This window comes from Sorex fumeus, unplaced genomic scaffold (genome assembly GCF_029834395.1).
Source record: "Sorex fumeus unplaced genomic scaffold, SorFum_2.1 ptg000007l, whole genome shotgun sequence".
Taxonomy (NCBI): domain Eukaryota; kingdom Metazoa; phylum Chordata; class Mammalia; order Eulipotyphla; family Soricidae; genus Sorex; species Sorex fumeus.
In genome coordinates, this window is record NW_026606064.1 from 44,893,786 (window position 1) to 44,915,435 (window position 21,650).

The following is a 21,650-nucleotide window of genomic DNA, read 5'->3' on the forward strand; positions in this document are numbered from 1 at the left end:
CTTTGTGACTCTTGGGACAGAGCTGCCCGATGCCTCTGGGAGCGCTGGAGAAGCAGCTCCGCTGCTGCTCCCCTGACACAAGCCCCTCTTGCTTCTCTAGGAACCAAAGTGACATGCGACAGCCAGTCGGGGCAAGAAATCTTCAAGACTATCTTGGCGACGAGGTGATTCCTCTTTCCATCTTCCCGATCCAATTCCAGAGTCCTGGTGATAGCGCCCGTGGACAGGGGTGGGGGAGCCCTGGTAATGGGGTGACCCTGTCTACTGTGATAGGACGAGAAGCCTAGGGAGGTGTAACTGCACGGGGTCCCCCTCGCCCTGCCAGCCAGAAGGGCGGCTAGGGTTTCTCCTGGATTGATCCCCGTGCTCTGTGTCCTCTGCAGACACCAGATTGCCATGGGCCGGAAGGGGACACCAAATCCGAAAACCACCATCTTGGCCTGCTGGGGAGGAGCCGCCGCAAGACCTGACGTTCGCAACCTGCCCCGGCCTGATCACTTTCCCCGCCGCGTGTCTGGCCCTACCATCATGGGCGACGTTCGCAACCTGCCCCGGCCTGATCGCTTTCCCCGCCGCGTGTCTGGCCCTACCATCATGGGCGCCACGATGCCACCTCCTGTCTCTGGGCCTTTTCTCCCACCACCCCCTGCCCCCCCCTCTCCACCCCTCCTCCCTCTCACCCGCTTCCTGACTCCACCGCCTTTGCTCTGCCCTCTGATAGTGTCTTGCTGGAATCTGCTCGCCTGCCCCCCATTTCTCTCGAGGCCGCCTCGTTCCCCTCAGGCGCCTCTGGCCCTGCCCTCCCATGACCATTCACCACGGGGGGCTCAAACATCTGGGGCCTGTCGGTTGGGGAGATTTGAGACCCTGGATTCCCTGGTGGCTCTCAACGATGAGGACGATCCGGCCAGCGCCGCCGTGGCCATCAAGGGCGCCCCGGCTGGTCCTCGGTCCCTGGACACCGTCAGGGGAAAGACTCCCCGGGCTCGCCAGCACCGTTGGGAAGAGGAGATGGACAGAATCGAGGAGCTCGAGGAGGCTCCAGAGCCTGGAAGCCGTGGCCGGCGTTGTGGAGCTGCTGGGGGGTGGGCACAGGGCCCAGAGTCCGGGGACGGGTGGCGCGGGGCATCTCGGGGCGCCAAGCGCCAGGAACAGCAGCCCCGCAGCATTTTAAAGAACCTGAGGTTCAGCCTCCTGCAGGGTCCTGCTGGGGACTCTAGAGAGTTGCTGTGGGAGGGGCCGGGCCACAAGGCTGGCCGAGTCGGGGGCTGCTGGGAGGTGCTGCGCTTCAGACGCAGCAAGAGGTTCCGGTTTACTCTGCCCAAATGCGAATCACTCTCGAGGTCAATTCGTTTCCCAAAATGCCTACGGAAAATGTTCTGCTGCAAAGAAAGCATGACTTTCCAATAAAAGTTTTTGTCCAACGACTATGGTGGCAGACCGGGACATTCTGTGGTGGGAAGGGGGACGAGGGGGCCAGGGACTCGGAGCTTGGGCTCCGGGAGAGACCAGGGATGATGCAGCCCCAAGACTTGGTCTTGCAGCCCGTGCAGCAAGGGCTATTTTGGAAAATAGAAGGATGCGCCTCCCCCACTTCCCTGGGGAGGGTCGGAGCTATCTCAGACTTCCTGATAATGGAGTGTGCCCCCCCCGCCCCTCGCATTCTCCCCCCCCCCCACCCCTCGCATTCTAGGGCCACGACAGCAAGAGAATCAAGAATACAGATGCTTCCTCCCTAGAAGTGTGACCAAAGTTAACGTCAGCCAGACTGACAGGGGGTGGAAAGGCTTTCTCCATGGAAACAAGGTGTCCCCTTATGGAAAGGCACCCTGGAGAAGTGACCTCAAACCACAGCATTAGCTGTCGCTTCCATGCTGAGACACTCAGCAGCACTGTGGGAGGGGACCCTGACCTGGAAGCCATGGTGACCTGGGGCACCTAGAACTGAGAAAAGGGAAGCGATGCCTCCTGGGAGAGCAGGGAAATGGGGATGTGAGCCACAATTGCCATAAGATTTTGTCCTCTGAGGAGGACCCTGGGGTAGGAGCTTCTCCAGCTGCTGACTCCCCCTGCTCCCTTCCCCACAGTGGGTCCAGGTACTGCAACAGGATGCAGGGAAGTGTCCCACACAGCATCCTGCTGCCTATACAGGGACAGTTCATATGTCTTTGACAATGATGGTCTGTCGGGATGCTGTCGGGCATGTCTCCCCCTCTGAGGATGTTTTCTGGGTTCCTCAGACATGCAGGACAATACACATGACCCTTAGCTACTTATGCATTGGTTTCTGTGAAGGAGCAGCCCCATAAGGTCTTCATGTTTTTGCTGTCACTGATGTTGGTGGGCCCCACATGTAGTTCATGTGAAGTAGGAGAAGTCCATCAATTTTTCCCGATCCGCCTCTGCCACCCTGGACCCAGGGTTACCGGGTTCCCGTATCACCCCCAGAAAGAAATTTCATGAGTAAACAAGCAGTGAAATAAAATTGATTTTATTTGGTGGGTTTTTGAAGGTGTGGAAGGGGAGTGAGTGAGAGAGAGAGAGAGAGAGAGAGAGATTGAGAGAGAGAAACAGACACATAATGAAGAGAACAAGGGCTTCTCCAAGGGCAGAGAGAAGCCCTACACACATCAAGCATTAGACACGAAAGCATGAAGGTAAACATCTCATGAGGGGAGATACAGGCGACACATGGTCAGAAAAGTGGGAACAAGAGGCACATGGACTCCTCGTTAGCATATGTGTGTCCTTTTTTGTTCAATGTGACTTTTATAGGGTTTCTCCAACCTGCCACCATATTGGGCTTCTCCTAGGGAAAGGTCCATTGCTAAGACGGTTACCAGGGAGGTTGGTAGTGGTGGTGGTCTTCTTTGGGCTGAAACACTAAAGAAGGGTATTCCAGGAATTTTCTTCCTGGGGAGGAGTCCAATCTCCTTAGGTTCCTTTGCTGCTCAAGGTCTTTCTGTTTTCTGCAAGATTGGCTTTTGCTATAGCCCTAGTAGTGGGCCTTGTACTGTCTACATCAGCACCAGGGGAAAATCCCTGGAATTCTCCCAACCGTGGAAACATTCACAATTTGGGTTATTAAAAACCTACTATGCGATTCTAACAATAATGTGACTTCAGGTAAGATGGCACCAACACCTAGATTTTGGAAAAAGTTCTGCAAGGAGGCACCTCCAGAGAACGCAAAAATACAAGGCAAAATTCCTATGAGGCATCCATTGCAGAAATCTGTTTCAGAAAATCTCTGGAAAAGCAGGAAAAACCAAATGCACTGGTTTTCCTTACCAGTTTTATCTTAGGAGACACCTGGGCTTGGTGCTCCACAGTGGACACCGAAAAAAGGTGAGAGCTCCATTTGACAAGTGCTCTGAGGAGGATGGGGCGTTAGAAGGCACGTGGACGGAGAGGAAAGAAGCAGAGACTCCCAGACACTTGATTTTGCAAAGTAATGTTGGACCGACTCAAGAATAGGAGCCCCAGGTCAGAGCACTTCCCATGTGACCAAGGCTACAAGACCACAACTATGACCACTTCAAAGACACCTTTCAGGTACCCTGTTGATATGACATGTAACCCAGATTCAGCCTCCCTCCTGTTCTCTAGTGTAAGCTGCTTGAAGTTGGCCAATTTGAAATATGGCAAGGATTGATATTCTTCATCAGTATAGAAATTTATACCAGGTCATGTTGGGCCAGATTATATAGTTGGGAATCTATAGCTAGGATTATATACTTCCATAGAGATATACTAGGAGAGAATCATGCTGAGTCATGAATCTGAAGAAGAGAAACTGATTGGAATATTTGCCTTGTATTGTGGGATTTAAACAAAAAGCAACACAGTATGAAACTAATATTCAAGTTCAAGGAAATGGTCCAAAAAGACTGGTCAATGGTTATAATTACTAAAGGGTTGTGAAAGCTGCAGTTTATTTAACATAGAAGAGGGTCCATTATGACAACATTAGTTGCAAATGGATAAGAACTGAATATTGAAAGTAGGTGTAGGGATATTCATGATTATCTTTCCACATCGATATTGCAAACCTTAATGCCCCAAATTAGAATGAGAAAGAGATAAAGAACACAGTTGCTAGCATGAAGAGTAGTTTGCTTTTTTTTTTTGCAAGATTGTGATTGGGAAAAATAATAAGAAATTTATATTAAATATAAGTAGAAAAAAGAGACAGGAGGATTGTTCCAAGGGTGGCAAGTATGGCTCAAGTCCCAGAGAAGTTGGCAGTTGTGATAAAAAAAAAGATACCAGTAGGAGAGAGCTGGAAACGGTCACTCTTGATACGAACTGCATGCTGAATATAGGTAAAGGAAAGCACATGATAACCTCTCAGTATCTGCATTTCAAGCCATAAGGCCTAAAGGAAGAGAGAGAGATACGCCCAGATATGACATCAAGCCATAGAGGGGAAGAACTCTCACAGATCTTCATGATAATGAGGTGATTCCTTTCTCCTTCCCAGATCCAATTCCAGAGTTCTGTTGGTACCGCCCATGGACAGGGGTGAGGGAGCCCTGCTCATGAGGTGAGAGTGAGGTCTGGGAGGAGGGCAGGAGGCACCATGTCTACTGTGATATGGTGAGAAGCCTAGGGAGCAGCAGAGTGCACAGGGGCCCCTTCCCCTGCCAGGCAGAAGGGCATCTTCATTTTCTCCTGGATTGATTCCTTTGCTCTGTCCTCTACAGACACCTCACTTGGCACCAGAATGCCATGTTCTGGCACTGGACATCACATGTGAAAACTATCAGTGCAGCCTGATGTGGAGGAGATGGAAGACATCAAAGTCTCAATCTCCCATGTGCTGATAACTTTCGTACCAAGATTCTTGCTGTACTCTCATGTGTGCGACTATGGTGTCTAGTTGGCTCCAGAGACCCGCAGTCTCTGTGCTTTCTTTCCCACCACCCCCTCCACCCCTCTTCCCTCTGGCCTGCTCCCTAAATGCACATCCCTTTTTGGCCCTTTCCCAGCATGTTGCATGGCTCTGTTTACTTCCCACCCATTTCTGGCAAGGCCTCTCTGTCCCCCTCAGGCACTTCTCACTCCTCGGTCCCGTTTCCCATTATCCCCCACTGGCTCAAACATCTGATGCCTGTATGGTATTGTACTTTTCTACCATGGCTCAACTTGGCAGTGTGTGCCGGCATCCTGCCCTGGGCCTTATGTCAGCTGGCCTCTTGGGCACAGAGGGCCCTGATGGCCGTGGCCAAAAGGTCAAAGCACAGCGCCCAATAATCACGCTCAACAGACCCTCAGATTTTATAACGCTCACAGTGCAGTAGCTGTTTGGTCATTTATTACAATTAATTCCTGGGAGATAGCTTCGGTGTTCTGCCTCCATACACTTGGCTGGAGCAGCCTGCCTCAGCCACAAGGCTCTGTGTTGCTCAGTGGTGAGGGAAGCTTTGAGGGCCCAACACAGAGCGAACACAGTATACAGAACAAAGGACCCCTGCTTTGGGTCGACTCCTGGCCAGGCTTTGGTTTTCCACAGACCAACCATTATGGACACCTCATATGAATGTCCCCTGAGTGCTCACTCTTATTTCAATGACCTTGCAGTCACCTTCCTGTCCCAGACCATGTCCCCTCTCATGCTTCCTCTTGCCCTCCCTCATCTTTCCCTGGGACCCCTTCACACACACCCATGTCCCTGCCGCCTTCTCTGCCTGAGCCACAGCCGTCTGGCCCCTCTAACCACCATGGAGATGAGACCCACGAGGCGGCCGCAATCTTGGATGCGCAGGCTGGGCCTCGGCCCCTGGACACTGTTAAGCAAAGGACTGCCCAGTCACAGAAGCCCGCTGAAGATCAGCAGCCTCTATTTTAGGATCTTGAGGGGGACCCTGTGCCAAAAAGCAGCCCCCAAACAAATTCCTGTGCTGGGATTCAACAGAGATCCCCAACTCCTCCTGGGAGAGGCCGAGCAAGAGAGCTCAACCCATCAGGATCTGGGGGCACCGGGAACAACTGCCCATTACGCAGGGCAAAAGAGTTCAATTTACCCTCCCTGAGCCTGACAGTCTGCCAAATACAAACTGGTTCAAAAAAGCCATAAGCCAATTATTCTGCTGTCTTTCCCCCAACAGATTTACAGAGTAACTAAATCAACTTTGGCTTTTGATGACTATGGTGGATTACTGGGGCATTCTGTAGTGGGAAAGGGGATGAGGGGCCACTGACTTGGAGCTTGTGCTAAAGGAGAGACAGGGGATGATGCAGCCCCTAGAGATGGCCCTGCCAACCCTTGCAGTAACTTTGGAAAGAAGTATGTGCCTTCCCCACTACCCTGGGGAAGGTCTGAGCAATCTCAGATTTCCTAAAAATGGAGTGTGGCCAACCCTCCCTCGCATTTCTGTTCTAGGGTGATTGCAAGAAGAGAATCAGGTACGGATGCTTTCCCCAACATGTGTGACCCGAACACAATGAGTTCCAGAAACATAAATAGACAGTCCACTTGCAGATGGAGAATCTGAGCAGCCTGAGAGGTGATCGGGAGGCCTACTCCATGGAAACACAGGGTGCCCCTGTGGAAATACCCCTTGAGAAGTGGCCTCAAACCATGGGACTGGTTGTAGCTTCAGTGCTGAGACACTCAGCAGCCCTATGGGAGAGGGACCCTGACCTGGAAGCCACTGTAACTGGTGACACCTAGAGCTGAAAGAAGGGAAGCGATGCCTCCTGGGAGAGCAGAGAAATGGGGATGTGAGCAACAGAGCCACAGAGCACCATGGTTTAGGAGCTTCTCCTCCTCCTGAATCACCCTGCTGCCTTCCCCCCAGTGGGTCCGGGTACTGAACCGGGATTCTATAGAGTGTGCCACACTGTATTCTACTATCCGTGCACAGTCCTTGTGTCTTTGAGGAGGAGGGGGTCTGCTGGGATGCAGCCAGGTAGATCTCCTCCTCTGGGGATGTTTTCCGGGTTTCTCATTAGAGAATACACAATAAACAAAGCCCTTCGTTCCTTATACATGGTCTTCTGTGTAGGAGGTCTCATTTTTGTTTTTTTGTTTTCTTTTTTTAATTTTTTTTTATTAGTGAAACACCATGAGGTACAGTTATAGACTTACAAATTTTTTGTTCTTGGGTTTCAGTTATACAATGATCAAGTACCCATCCCTCCACCAGCATCCATCCTCCACCACCACGGGTCCCAGCATCTCTCCCACCCCCTATCCCCTGATCCCACCCTGCGTCTGTGGGAGGGCATTCCCTTTTGTTCTCTCTCTCCTATTGTGTGTTGTGGTTTGCAAAAGAGGCATTGAGTGGCAGTCATGTTTGGTCTATAGTCTACTTTCAGTATGCTTCTCCCATCCTGGGAGGATAATCCTAACACCCTTTATTTGGTGCTCTCTTCTCCATCTGAGCTTCCTTTTCCCCTAGCATGTGTGGCTCGCCTCCAAGTCATGGAGCAAAATACCTGGTACTAATCACGGCCACTCCTGGGTGCTAGTCTCCCAGTTTGTTGCTTTATGTTCCCCAGATGAATGCAATCTTTCTGTGTCTATCCCGCTCTTTCTGACTCATTTCCCTTACGTGATACTTTCCATGTAGTACCACTTGTATGTGAATTTTATGACTTCATCTTTTCTAACAGCTACATAGTACTCCAATGTGTAAATGTACCAAAGTTTCTTTCACCAGTCATCTGTTCTCAGGCACTCAGGTTTTTTCCAGATTCTGGCTATTGTAAAGAGTGTTGCAGTGAACAAACAAGTGCAGATCTCACTTTGACTGTACTTTTTTGCTTCTCTGGGATATATTCCCAGGAGTGGTATTGCTGGGTCAAAAGGGAGATCAAATTCTAATTTTTTGAGAATCATCCATATTGTTTTCCAAAAGGGTTGGACCAGTCAGCATTCCCAGCAGCAGTTAAGGAGGGTCCTTTTCTTGTCACATCCGCACCAGCACCAGTTGCTTTGTTCTTATGGATGTGGGCCAGTCTCTGTGGTGTGAAATTATATCTCATTGTTGTTCTGATCTGCATCTCCCTGATGATTAGTGATGTAGAGCATTTTCTCATATGTATGGTCTCATTTTTGGCTGGCACTCATATCGGTATTCCCCACGGATGGCTCATGTGAAGAGAGGAGAAGATGATCTATGTCTGCCTCTGCCACCCAGGAGCGAGCGTTACTGGGTTCCTGTGTCACTCAAGAAAGGAATTTCATGAGTAGACAAGCAGTGAACTAAAATAGCATTTATTTGGAGGGATTTTGAAGGTGTGGAGGGTTAGAGAGTGAGTTAGGCAGAGACAGAGAGAACAGAGACAGAGAGAGGGAAAGAAAGAGAGAGAGAGAGAGAGAGAGAGAGAGAGATAAAGGCACTTCAGAGAGATCATGGGCTTCTCTAAGGGCAGAGAGAACCATCCACACATCCGAGCCTTAGAAACAAGAGTACTTATCTCAAGAGAGGAGTTCCTGATGTCAAATGTGCTCAGCAACGTGGGCACAAGCAGCACTTGGTCTCCTCAGGCAGCATAGGAGAGCCCTTCCTTTGTTCAAGTTAGCTTTTGCAAGGTTTCTCCAACTTGCACCCACGTGGGCTTCTTCCTAGGTAAAAGGCCATTGCTAAGGGGGTTACTAGGGAAGTTGGGAGTGGTCATGTTCTTCTTTGGGCTGAATACCTAAAGTAGGGTATTGGAGGAATTTTGTTCTTGGGGAGGGGTCCAATATACTCAGGGTCCCTTGCTGCTCTAAGTCTTATCAGGCCTTAGTTCCTGCTTTTCCTGTTTACTTCAAGATCTGCTTTTGCCAATGCCTTGGAGCAGGTCTTCACTATCCTGTCTACATCAGGGCCAGGTTGTAACCCCTGGAATTCTCCAACCAAGGAAACATTCAAAATTAGAATATTTATAAACCTACCTTGCAATTCCAATAACAGTGTGACTTAAGGTAAGATGGCACCAACACCAATACTCAGCAAGTAGTGCTGCTCTGCTCTGGGAGGCCTTACAGGCCACACTGGCAGTGCTCAAGACAAGATGGGAACATGCAAGGTATATGCTCCGGTCCTGTGTCCTGTTCCTCCAACATTTTCATTTTCTTATTCTTACTGCTTCTGCCAAATGAAGGAGTGTTCATAATACTGACAGCCACGTGCTTAATGATAAGAGCTCCTATATAAGAATGGGATTAAAGAGCAGAAATAACACAATGGGTTAGAGGCAGGCGATGCGATCACTTTGCTGTAATCGTTTCTTTAAGCTTTGAAAGGGCTAGAAGGATCAAGTGGATGTCTTGCATATGCCAGGCACGGAATCAAATCCCTGACAATCTCTCACTCCCACAAAATCTGCTAAGGGTCCCAGGAAGCTTCCATTGTACCTGGGATCCCTCAAACTGGGAAAACCTGTATAATATTATAATTTGCCCTAGACATGAAACAAAAGTGTTCACGAAAAATTATAAAATTATCTTAAAAACTGAAGGATACGTGCTAACAATATAGAAAAGTACAGAATGAATATGTTCATAATGAATCAAAGTCTGCATCTCCCCTGGGCTGATGACTTTCCCTCTCAGGACCGTTGGTCTAAAAGTCGCTTACTGTAGTAACTTACCAACTCACTGACTATCAACACTGTCATCATATCTTCAGAGACCCGCACTCTCTGTGCTTTCTCTCCCACCACCCGTTCCTCCCATCCTCCCTCTGGCCTGCTCCCTACTCCACCGCCTTTCTTGCCAGCTCCCAGCACCTCCTATGGTTCTGCTCAACTCCAACCCATTTCCCTCAAGGCCTCTTGGTCCCTCTGAGTCCTACTCATGCCCCACTCCCATTCCATTTTCCAGCACCAGCTCAAACATTTGGTGCCTGTTTCTTATTGGACATTTCTAAAATAACTCACACCTTGGCACTGAGTGCCTGCATCCTGTCCTGGGCCAGGCACTAACGTCAGCAGGCAGGTTGGGAACAGAGGGCCCTGATGGCTGCGGCAAGAGGTCACCATGTGGGGTCTACACCCTAATGACTCAGAGGATTTCTGTTGCAAATCTAGCTGGAAGAGGCTGGGCCTTCTGCCGCCATGTGCTGGGCTTCAGCAACCTTCCTCAGCCACAAGCCTCTGAGGGGCTCAGTAGTCACCAAAACTTTGGGGTCCAGAATACAATATGCAGAACCAAGTGCCCTGCTCAGTGTCCATTCATGGCCAGGCTTTGGTTTTCCCCCAGCCAACCATGATACGCGCCTCAGACGAATTTCCCATTAATGTCCACTATGATTTCCATGAACATGCCACCACATCTGTGACCCAGTCCATGTCCCCATGCATGCTTCCTCTTGGCCTGCCTCTGTCTTTCCCTGAGATCCGTTCAAACCCACCCATGGCCCTGTAAACTTCTATGTTCGAGATGCAGATGTCTGGCCCTTCTGCAAGCCACAGAGATGAGACCAGCGCAGTGGAAGCAACCCAGGGCACAAGTTCTGGTCCTTGGTCTTGGCCACTGTTAAGCAAAGGACTAGCTGGGCTCAGAACCTCAATGAAAACCAGCAGCCTCTATTTGAGGAGCTTGAGTGGGACCTTCTGCTCAGAAGCATCCCTCGATGAAATACCTATGCTGAGGATTCTACACAGAGCCCAGATTCCTCCTGGGAAGTGCCCAGCAAGACAGCTGAACACATCAGGGGGCTTCAGGAATAACCACATATGAGGCTGAGAAAGAGAGTTTGATTTACACTTACTGAGTCGAACCTCTGCCAAAGGAAGGAAAAACTGGAATTTTAAGACTTTCTGCTTAATTTTATGCTTTTCATGAAGCAATTCCAAATAAACTCATTTATCCCTCTATGGGGCTTACTGGGACATTCTGTGGTGGGAAAGGGGATGAGGGGGCAGTGACTCGGAGCTTTGCTTAATGTAGAGACGGGGCAAGATGGCACCTAGAGATGGCCCTGCCAACCCTTGCAACAACTTTGGACAGGAGAAGTATGCACCTCCCCCACTTCCCTGGGGAAGGTCGGAGTAATGTCAGGCTTTCTGAAAATGGAGTGTGGACGACCCCCTCGCATTCACGTTCTAGGACCGTGAAGAGAGAATCAGGGTACAGAGGCTTCCCGCCAAAAGTGTGACTTGGCCAAGTTTAATTTCAGTAAGAGAAATAGACCATCCACCTGCATGTGGGGAATCTGAGCAGCCTGAGAGGTGATTGTGAGGCCTTCTCCACGGAAACACGGTGTCCACTTGTGGAAAGGCCTCATTGAGAAGTGACCTCAACCCTTGGGAATGGCCAAAGTTTTCGTGCTGAGACACTCAGCAGCACTGTGGAAGAGGAGCACTGGCCTGGAGTCCATGATGACCTGGGTCACCTAGATATGAGAGAAAGGAAGCCAGGCCTCCTGAGAGAGCAGGGAAATGGGGATGTGAGCAATAGTTGCCATAGGAGTTTCTCCTCTGAGGACGACCCCGGCGCAGGAGCTTCTCCTCCTCCTGACTCCCCCTGCTCCACTCCCCACAGTGGGTCCAGGTACTGCACCAGGATGCTGTGGAGAGTGTCCCACGCATCATCCTGTTGCCGGTGCATGGACAGACCATGTGTCTTTGAGGATTAGGGTTCTGCAGGGAAGCAACCAGGCATGTCTCCCCCTCTGAGGATAATTTCTTGGTTTCTCTTTATAGAATACAAAATACACAGGACCCTTACCTGATTATTCATTGGCTTCTGTGAACGAGGTGGCCCTAAGGTCTCATGTTTTGGTTGGCACTGAATTCTGTAGGCCCCACGGGTGGCTCATGTGAACTGTGGGACGGGGAAGTTGTTCTCTTTCTCCCACCCGCCTCTGCCACCCAGGACCCAGTTCAATGGGCTCCCATCTCACTCAATTTCAGGAGTAGAGAGGCAGTGAAGTGAAATAGATTTTATTTGGAGGATTGTGGAGGATGTGGAGGGGTGGAGAGTGAGAGTGAGAGTGAGTGAGAGAGAGAGAGAGAGAGAGAGAGAGAGAGAGAGAGAGAGAGACGCACTCAAGAAAGAATGCAGGCTTCACAAGGGCAGAGAGAGCCCCTCTACACATCCAAGTATTAGACACGGAAGCATGAAATACACATCTCAAGGAGGAAAATGCAGGCAACACAAGGGATAGTTCAGAGGGCAAGAGCAGCACACAGACTTATATGTATGAATGGGACTAAAGGGCAGAAAGAACGCAATGGGCAAGAGGTATGTGCTAGGCACTGAATCAAATCCCTGACAATCTTCTCACTCCCTCAAACTTTGCTACGGGTCCCCGGAAGCTCCCATCATAACTGGGATCCATCAAAACTAGGAAAACCACTATAATAGTTTAATTTGTCCTAGACATAAAACAAAACTCTTCACTGAAAATTATAAAATTATTTTAAAAACTGAAGGGTACCTGCTAACAATATATAAAAGTACATAATCAATATGTACATTATGAATCAATTCTTTATCTCCCCGGGGCTGATGACTTTGCATCTTAGGACCCTTGGTTCATAATCACAGATGCGATGAGAGTGTCATCATGTCTCCATAGGACCCCTGTCTCTGTGCTTTCTCTAACAACACCCTCAACACCCCTCCTCCCTCTTGCCTACTCCCTAACTGCACAGCCATTTCTGTTCTTCTCCCAGCACCTCCCATGGCTCTGCTCACCTCCCTCCGATTTCCCTCAAGGCCCCAGTGTCCCTCTGAGGCCTCTCTTGCCCCTCACCCCCATTTCCATATTCCAACACCCAGCCAAACATCTGGTGCCTATTTCTTCTTGTACGATTTTCCAATAGCTCATATGGGCACAGAGTGCCCTCATCGTGCCCCGGGCCTGGCACTAATGTGAGCAGGCAGTTTGAGCACAAAGAGCCCTGATGGCTGAGGCCAAGAGGTCATAGCACTGACTCCCATTAATTACACTGGCCTGACATTGTATTTTATTACGAAGAATTCATGGGAGAGAGCTTCCATGTTCTGCCTCTGTGCACTCGGCTAGAGCGGCCTTCCTCAGCCACAAGGCTCTGAGCTGCTGAGTGGTGACCAAAACTTTGGGGTCACAACGCAGACTAAACACACTATGCAGAACCAAGTACCCTGCTAAGGGTTCACTTGTGACCAGGCTTCAGTTTGCGGCCGGCCAAACTTTATAGGCATCATAGACGAATTTCCTCTTAATTTTCACTATTACCTCAATTCTCTGTAGTCACCTTTAGGTTCTAGAACATGTCCCACTCCTGCTTCCTTTTGCACTGCCTCTGTCATTCCCTGAGACCCCTTCATCCGCACCCGTGTTCCTGCTGCCTTCTCTGCCCGAGTTGCAGCCGTCTGGACCCTCTGCCCACCACGGAGATGAGACCAATGCAGTGGCAGCAATCTAGGACACACCGGCTGGTCCTTGACCCCTGCACACTGTTAAGGAAAGGACTTCCCGGGCTCCGAAGATCGCTGAAGATCACAGGCCTCTACTTTAGGAGCTTGAGTCTTATCCTCTGCCGAAACACAGCGCACACAGTAATGCTTGCACTGGGGATTCTGCAGAGATCACAATCTCCTCCTGGGATGGGCTGAGTGAGATGGCTCAAAGTGTCGGGGAGCACTGGGAACAGCTGCCCAAGAGGCTGTGAAAAAAGTTCAATTTACCTTCCCACCTTCCCACCCGAACTTCTGATGATGAAAAACAGATTTTTAAAAGCCTTGGGATAAATTTTCTGTTGTGTTTCACCAAGAAGGGATACTGAATAAATGAACTCATTTTTATCTCTGATGGTAATGGTGGCTTACTGGGACACTCTGGTGGGAAAGGGGAGGAAGGGGTTCCTTGGCTTTGTGCTGCACAATGGCCCCAAGCAAAGGCAAGAGCTCCATTTGGCAGGTGCTCTAAGGAGGATGGGGCATTTGAAGGCAGGTGGAAGGAGAGGAAAGCAGCAGACTCCCAGACTCTTTATTTTGCAAAGTAGGGTTGGACCAACTAAAGACAGGACTAGGTGCACGCAAGGTAGTTGCTCTGGTCCTGTGACCTAATCCCCCAACACTTTATTTTTATTATTCTTACTCTTCTGCCAAATAAAATAGTGTTCATAATACTGACAGCCATGTACTTAGTGATACAAGCTCATATGTACAAATGTCACTAAAGAGCAGAAACAACTCAATGGACCAGAGGTATGTGGTGCCATTACTTCGCTATAATAGTTTCTTTGTGCCTTTGAAATGGCTTAGAGGGATCAAGTCGATGCCTTGCATGTGCCTTGCATGAATTTAATCCCTGACAATCTCCCACTCCCCCAAACTCTGTTAAGGGTCCCTGAAGCTCCCATTATAACTGGGATCCCTCAAAACTAGGAAAACTCCTATAATATTATAATTTGCATTCAATGGACACAAAAGTGTTCACTGAAAATTATAAAATTATTTTAAGATCTGAAGGGTAGCTGTTAACAATATAGAAAAGCATATAATAAATATGTACATTATGAATCAAAGTCTTTATCTCCCCTGGGCTGATGCCTTTCCTTCTCAGGACCCTTGGCATATAATCACGGATGTGATGAGTGTGTCATCATGGCTCCATAGACCCGCTGTCTCTGTGCTTTCTCTCACAACACCATCAACACCCCTCCTCCCTCTTGCCTACTCCCTAACTGCACAGCCATTTCTGTTCTTCTCCCACCACTTCCCATGGCTCTGCTCACCTCCCACCCATTTCCCTCAAGGCCCCTGTGTCCCTCTGAGGCCCCTCTCACCCCTCACTCCCATTTCCATTTTCCAACACCCAATCAAACATCTGGTGCCTGTTTCTTACTGGACATTTCTCCAAAGGCTCAACTTGGCTCTGAGTGCCCCCATTCTGCCCTGGGCCTGGCACTTATTACAGCCAGCATGTTGTGTGCAGGGGGCTCTGTTTTCTGCGGCCGAGAGGTCCCAGCACTGGCTCAAGGCACTAACACATTCACCTGCCCCTCATAATTTATTATGGTCAGAGTGCAGTCATTTGCTTTTTTAGTCTTTGTTGAGAACCAATTGGTGCGATAAATTTATTGCTAACTTTTTGGAGTCTGGCCTGCTCTCCTGCACCTGCATCTCGCTGTGTGGATGGCGGCCGAACCTCTTACACTGCACACTTCACCATCACAATCCACACATGCTCTGTGGGGATTAAATAATCAGGAAGATAGAAATAGTATCAACCATCTTTTCATGCACTGAGGGTAGAAGTGAATCACACACAGACACAGAGAACCAAATCAAATACCTGGAAATTAAACAACTCAATGCTGAACAACGAGTGGGTCAGGAACGAAGTCAAGGACGAAATCCGAAGATACCTGGAAACACATGAGAATGAAGACACGAGCTACCAGAACCTATGGGATGCAGTGAAAGCCGTATTAAGGGGAAAATTTATAGCTCTGCAAGCATGTCTTTGGACTGTAGAAAGGATGCACAGAAACAACTTGACCTCACTGCTCAAGACCTTAGAAAAGGATCAACAGAAAGAGCCTAAATCAGGCAGAAGGAAAGAGATAATAAAACTTAGAGCAGAAACCAATGACATGGAAAACAAAGATACAATCGGAAAGATCAATGAAACCAAGAGCTAGTTCTTCGAGAAAATAAACAAGATAGATAAACCACTAGCAACACTCACAAAGAAACAGAGAAAGAGAGAGAACCCTAATAAACCAAATCAGAAATGAGAAGGGGGATATCACAACAGAAACCAAAGAAATCCAAAAGATTATCAGAGACTACTTTGAAAGTCTGTATGCCATGAAACAAGAGAACCTAGAAGAAATAGATCAATTCCTGGACTCCTATAATCTCCCAAAGCTGAATCAAGAAGATATAAAGTATCTGAATAGACCTATTAACATCAAGCAAATTGGAACTGTAATCAAAGCTCTTCCCCAAAAACAAAAGGCCAGGTCCAGATGCATTCAATAGTGAATATTACTGCCAGTCCTTCTCAAGCTTTTCCAGGAAATTGAAAAAACAGAAACTCTCCCAGACAGTTTCTATGAAGCCCATATCTCTCTAATACCAAAAAGAAACAAAGACACCACACGAAAAGAAAACTACTGGCTAATATCCCTGATGAACATGCATGCGATGATTCTCAACAAAATACTAGCAAATAGAATTCAACTACTCATCAAAAAGATCATATACCATGACCAAGTAGGATCCATCCCAGGGATGCAAGGATGGTTTAACACTTGGAAATCAATCAACATAATCCATCATATTAACAAAAGAAAAGATAAAAATCAAATGATCCTATCAATAGATGCAGAGAAAGCATTTGACAAGACCCAACAACGGTTTATGTTGAAAAGCCTCGCCAAAATGGGAATAGAGGGGACTTTCCTCAATACAGTTAAAGCCATCTACCACAAGCCTACAGCCAGCATCATCCTCAATGGTAAAAAACTGAGGTCCTTCCCTCTAAGATCAGGGACGAGACAAGGATGTCCACTCTCTCCACTGCTGTTCCATATAGTACTGGAAGTACATTCAATAGCGATTAGGCAAGAAAAAAATATTAAGGGCATCCAGGTAGGAAAGGAAGAAATCAAGCTCTCACTATTCGCAGATGATATGATACTATAATTAGAGAACCCTAAAACCTCTACCAAGAAACTCCTAGAAACAATAGACTTGTAAAGTTAAGTTGCAGGCTATAAAATCAATACCCAAAAGTCCATGGCTTTCCTATATGCAAATAGTGAAAGAGTAGAAAGTGACATGAAAAAAACAATCCCGTTCACAATTGTGCCCCAGAAAATCGAGTACCTAGGAATCAGCTTAACTAAGGAAGTAAAGAACCTGTACAAAGAAAACTACAAAACGCTACTTCAGGAAATAAAAGAGGACACGAGGAAATGGAAAAATATCCCCTGTTTATGGATTGGGAGAATTAACATTGTCAAAATGGCAATACTTCCCAAAGCACTGTACAAATTCAACGCAATCCCTGTTAGGATACCCATAACATTCTTCAAAGAAATGGAGCAAACACTACTGATATATATGGAACTGATATATATATATATATATATATATATATATATATATATATGGAACAATAAGCCCCCATGAATAGCTAAAGCAATTCTTGGGAAAAAGAAAATGGGAGGAATCAATCTCCCTAACTTCAAACTCTACTACAAAGCAGTAATAATTAAAACAGCATGGTACTGGAACAAAGGCAGAGCTGTAGACCAATGGAACAGGGTTGAATATACTGACACCTCCTACCAAGCATACGGCCATCTAATCTTTGATAAGGGGGCAAGAAAAGTGAAGTGGAGCAAGGAAAGCCTCTTTAACAAATTGTGCTGGCAAAACTGGATGGCTACATGCAAAAATGTGGGCTCAGATCTCTGCCTAACGCCATGTACAAAAGTAAGATCAAAGTGGATTAAAGACCCAACATCAGACTGGAATCCATAAGGTACATTGAAGAAAATGTTGGCAAAACCCTCCATGATATTGAAGCTAATGGTATCTTCAAACATGTCACGCCACTGGCCAAGCAAGTGAAAAAGGAAATAGACAAATGGGACGATCTTAAACTAAGAAGCTTCTGCACCTCCAAAGAAACAGTGACCAAAATACAAGGACAGTCTACAGAATGGGAAAGGATATTCACCAAATACACATCTGACAAGGGGTTGATATCAAGGATATACAAAGTACTGGTTGAACTCCACGAGAAGAAAATATCCAACCCCATCAAAAAAATGGGGTGATGAAATGAATAGAAACTTTCTCAAAGAAGAAATCCGAATGGCTAAAAGGGACATGAGAAAATGCTCTACATCATTAATCATCAGGGAGATGCAGATCAAAACCACAATGAGATATCATTTCACACCACAGAGACTGGCCCACATCCATAAGAACAAAAGCAACTGGTGCTGGTGCAGATATGGCGAGAAAGGGACCCTCCTTCACTGCTGGTGGGAATTGCCGACTGGTTCAGCCCCTTTGGAAAACAGTATGGACGATTCTCAAAAAATTAGAAATTGAGCTCCCATTTGACCCAGCAATACCACTCCTGGGAATATATCCCAGAGAAGCAAAAAACTATAGTCGAAGTGACATCTGCGTTTGTTTGTTCTTTGCAGCACTCTTTACAATAGCCAGAATCTGAAAAAAACCTGAGTGCCCGAGAACAGACGACTGGTTAAAGAAACTTTGGTACATTTACACATTGAAGTACTATGTAGCTGTTAGAAAAGACAAAGTCATGAAATTAACATACAAGTGGTACAACATGGCAAGTATCATGTTAAGTGAAATAACTCAGAAGAAAGGGATAGACATAGAAAGATTGCATTCATGTGGGGAACATAAATTAAGAAAATAGGAGACTAACACCCAGAATGGCCGAAATTAGTACCAGGAATTGTACTCCATGGCTTGGAGGCCAGCCACACATGCTAGGGGGAAAGGCAGCTCAGATAGAGAAGGGAGCACCAAATAAAGGGTGTTGGGAGGATCCTCCCAGGATGGAAGAAGCATGCTGAAAGCAGACTATACACCAAACATGATTGTCACCCATTGCCTCTTTTACAAACCACAACAATACCCAATAAGAGAGAGAGAGAACAAAAGGGAATGCCCTGCCACAGAGGCAGGGTGGGATGGGGGAGATGGGGGTGGGGGGGATACTGGGATCTGTGGTGGTGGGAAATGGGCACTGGTGGAGGGATGGTATTTGATCATTGTATAATTGAAACCCAAGCACAAAAATTTGTAAGTCTACAACTATACCTCATGGTGTCTCACTAATAAAAATTTTTTTAAAAAATGGCCTTTGCCCATCCACATGCCAACCAAAGGAAGGACTAGGCCTGCTTCACACGTGAGGCCATGAAGGTGTATAGGAAAGGAGGATGTGAGCACAAGTAGGATCCAAAGGGTCACATCAGCCCTAAAGTCAGGGACTCTATCAGAGTTCCATGACAGGGTATGGGGGACATCCTGCGAGCCATCAAAGCATCACGAGGGCTCAGGGGATCTCAGAGAAAACAAGTAGACATGGCTCAAGCAACAAGAGCCAAAGTAAAGAGCAGGGAGGGGAGAGGGACCTCAGGGTTCCCCGAGAGGGTGTGGTCTGTGTATGTCATGGCTATGGTTACCAACCCCACCTTCTGACCCTTTATGACATGTCACTGCTTCATAATGGAAGTGGGACTATATATAAAGGCCCTTTTTGCTCAGGGTTTCAGTTTCCTATGGAATTCGTTAGGAAATGCCTTTACCTTATTCCTTTGGTCCTCCATGTGAGGACTCACCTAAAAATAATTTAATTTATGTGGATTTGCTCTTGTTCCTGTTCATTATCCTAACTCTCTTTATCTACTGCCTCAGCCACTATGCATTTGACCAGCCGAACTTATATCAGGTAAGCACACAGGGCGAGCTCCTGAAGTATTTTGTGGCAGGCCTGTGTGTAAGACTGAATTTGTTCACTTCAGTTCACTTCAGTGAAGTCGCCACCAGTGTGGGCCAGCCTGAAAAGACTGAAATGATGTAGAATTGTAAATGATTCAGGGAAGAAATGATTCACAAAATTCTGTTGTGCTCTCAGATTGACTGAGTTTTTTGGTGATTGAAAGGAGAGAACCCACAAGCTCACTCTTTCTTTTCCTCACAGCCTGGAAGGACAGCTAGGCGCCGTCGGCGACGCCAGAGAAGGAGAGGTAAGGATCTCTCCAAAGAGAGACCTTTCTCCCGAAAGTAGGCACCTCTGAGTGCTGAGGGGTGCTGAGTGGTGCGGGAGGTTCTTTGTGACTCTTGGGACAGAGCTGCCCGATGCCTCTGGGAGCGCTGGAGAAGCAGCTCCGCTGCTGCTCCCCTGACACGAGCCCCTCTTGCTTCTCTAGGAACCAAAGTGACATGCGACAGCCAGTCGGGGCAAGAAATCTTCAAGACTATCTTGGCGACGAGGTGATTCCTCTTTCCATCTTCCCGATCCAATTCCAGAGTCCTGGTGATAGCGCCCGTGGACAGGGGTGGGGGAGCCCTGGTAATGGGGTGACCCTGTCTACTGTGATAGGACGAGAAGCCTAGGGAGGTGTAACTGCACGGGGTCCCCCTCGCCCTGCCAGCCAGAAGGGCGGCTAGGGTTTCTCCTGGATTGATCCCCGTGCTCTGTGTCCTCTGCAGACACCAGATTGCCATGGGCCGGAAGGGGACACCAAATCCGAAAACCACCATCTTGGCCTGCTGGGGAGGAGCCGCCGCAAGACCTGACGTTCGCAACCTGCCCCGGCCTGATCACTTTCCCCGCCGCGTGTCTGGCCCTACCATCATGGGCGACGTTCGCAACCTGCCCCGGCCTGATCGCTTTCCCCGCCGCGTGTCTGGCCCTACCATCATGGGCGCCACGATGCCACCTCCTGTCTCTGGGCCTTTTCTCCCACCACCCCCTGCCCCCCCCTCTCCACCCCTCCTCCCTCTCACCCGCTTCCTGACTCCACCGCCTTTGCTCTGCCCTCTGATAGTGTCTTGCTGGAATCTGCTCGCCTGCCCCCCATTTCTCTCGAGGCCGCCTCGTTCCCCTCAGGCGCCTCTGGCCCTGCCCTCCCATGACCATTCACCACGGGGGGCTCAAACATCTGGGGCCTGTCGGTTGGGGAGATTTGAGACCCTGGATTCCCTGGTGGCTCTCAACGATGAGGACGATCCGGCCAGCGCCGCCGTGGCCATCGAGGGCGCCCCGGCTGGTCCTCGGTCCCTGGACACCGTCAGGGGAAAGACTCCCCGGGCTCGCCAGCACCGTTGGGAAGAGGAGATGGACAGAATCGAGGAGCTCGAGGAGGCTCCAGAGCCTGGAAGCCGTGGCCGGCGTTGTGGAGCTGCTGGGGGGTGGGCACAGGGCCCAGAGTCCGGGGACGGGTGGCGCGGGGCATCTCGGGGCGCCAAGCGCCAGGAACAGCAGCCCCGCAGCATTTTAAAGAACCTGAGGTTCAGCCTCCTGCAGGGTCCTGCTGGGGACTCTAGAGAGTTGCTGTGGGAGGGGCCGGGCCACAAGGCTGGCCGAGTCGGGGGCTGCTGGGAGGTGCTGCGCTTCAGACGCAGCAAGAGGTTCCGGTTTACTCTGCCCAAATGCGAATCACTCTCGAGGTCAATTCGTTTCCCAAAATGCCTACGGAAAATGTTCTGCTGCAAAGAAAGCATGACTTTCCAATAAAAGTTTTTGTCCAACGACTATGGTGGCAGACCGGGACATTCTGTGGTGGGAAGGGGGACGAGGGGGCCAGGGACTCGGAGCTTGGGCTCCGGGAGAGACCAGGGATGATGCAGCCCCAAGACTTGGTCTTGCAGCCCGTGCAGCAAGGGCTATTTTGGAAAATAGAAGGATGCGCCTCCCCCACTTCCCTGGGGAGGGTCGGAGCTATCTCAGACTTCCTGATAATGGAGTGTGCCCCCCCCCCCGCCCCTCGCATTCTCCCCCCCCCCCACCCCTCGCATTCTAGGGCCACGACAGCAAGAGAATCAAGAATACAGATGCTTCCTCCCTAGAAGTGTGACCAAAGTTAACCTCAGCCAGACTGACAGGGGGTGGAAAGGCTTTCTCCATGGAAACAAGGTGTCCCCTTATGGAAAGGCACCCTGGAGAAGTGACCTCAAACCACAGCATTAGCTGTCGCTTCCATGCTGAGAC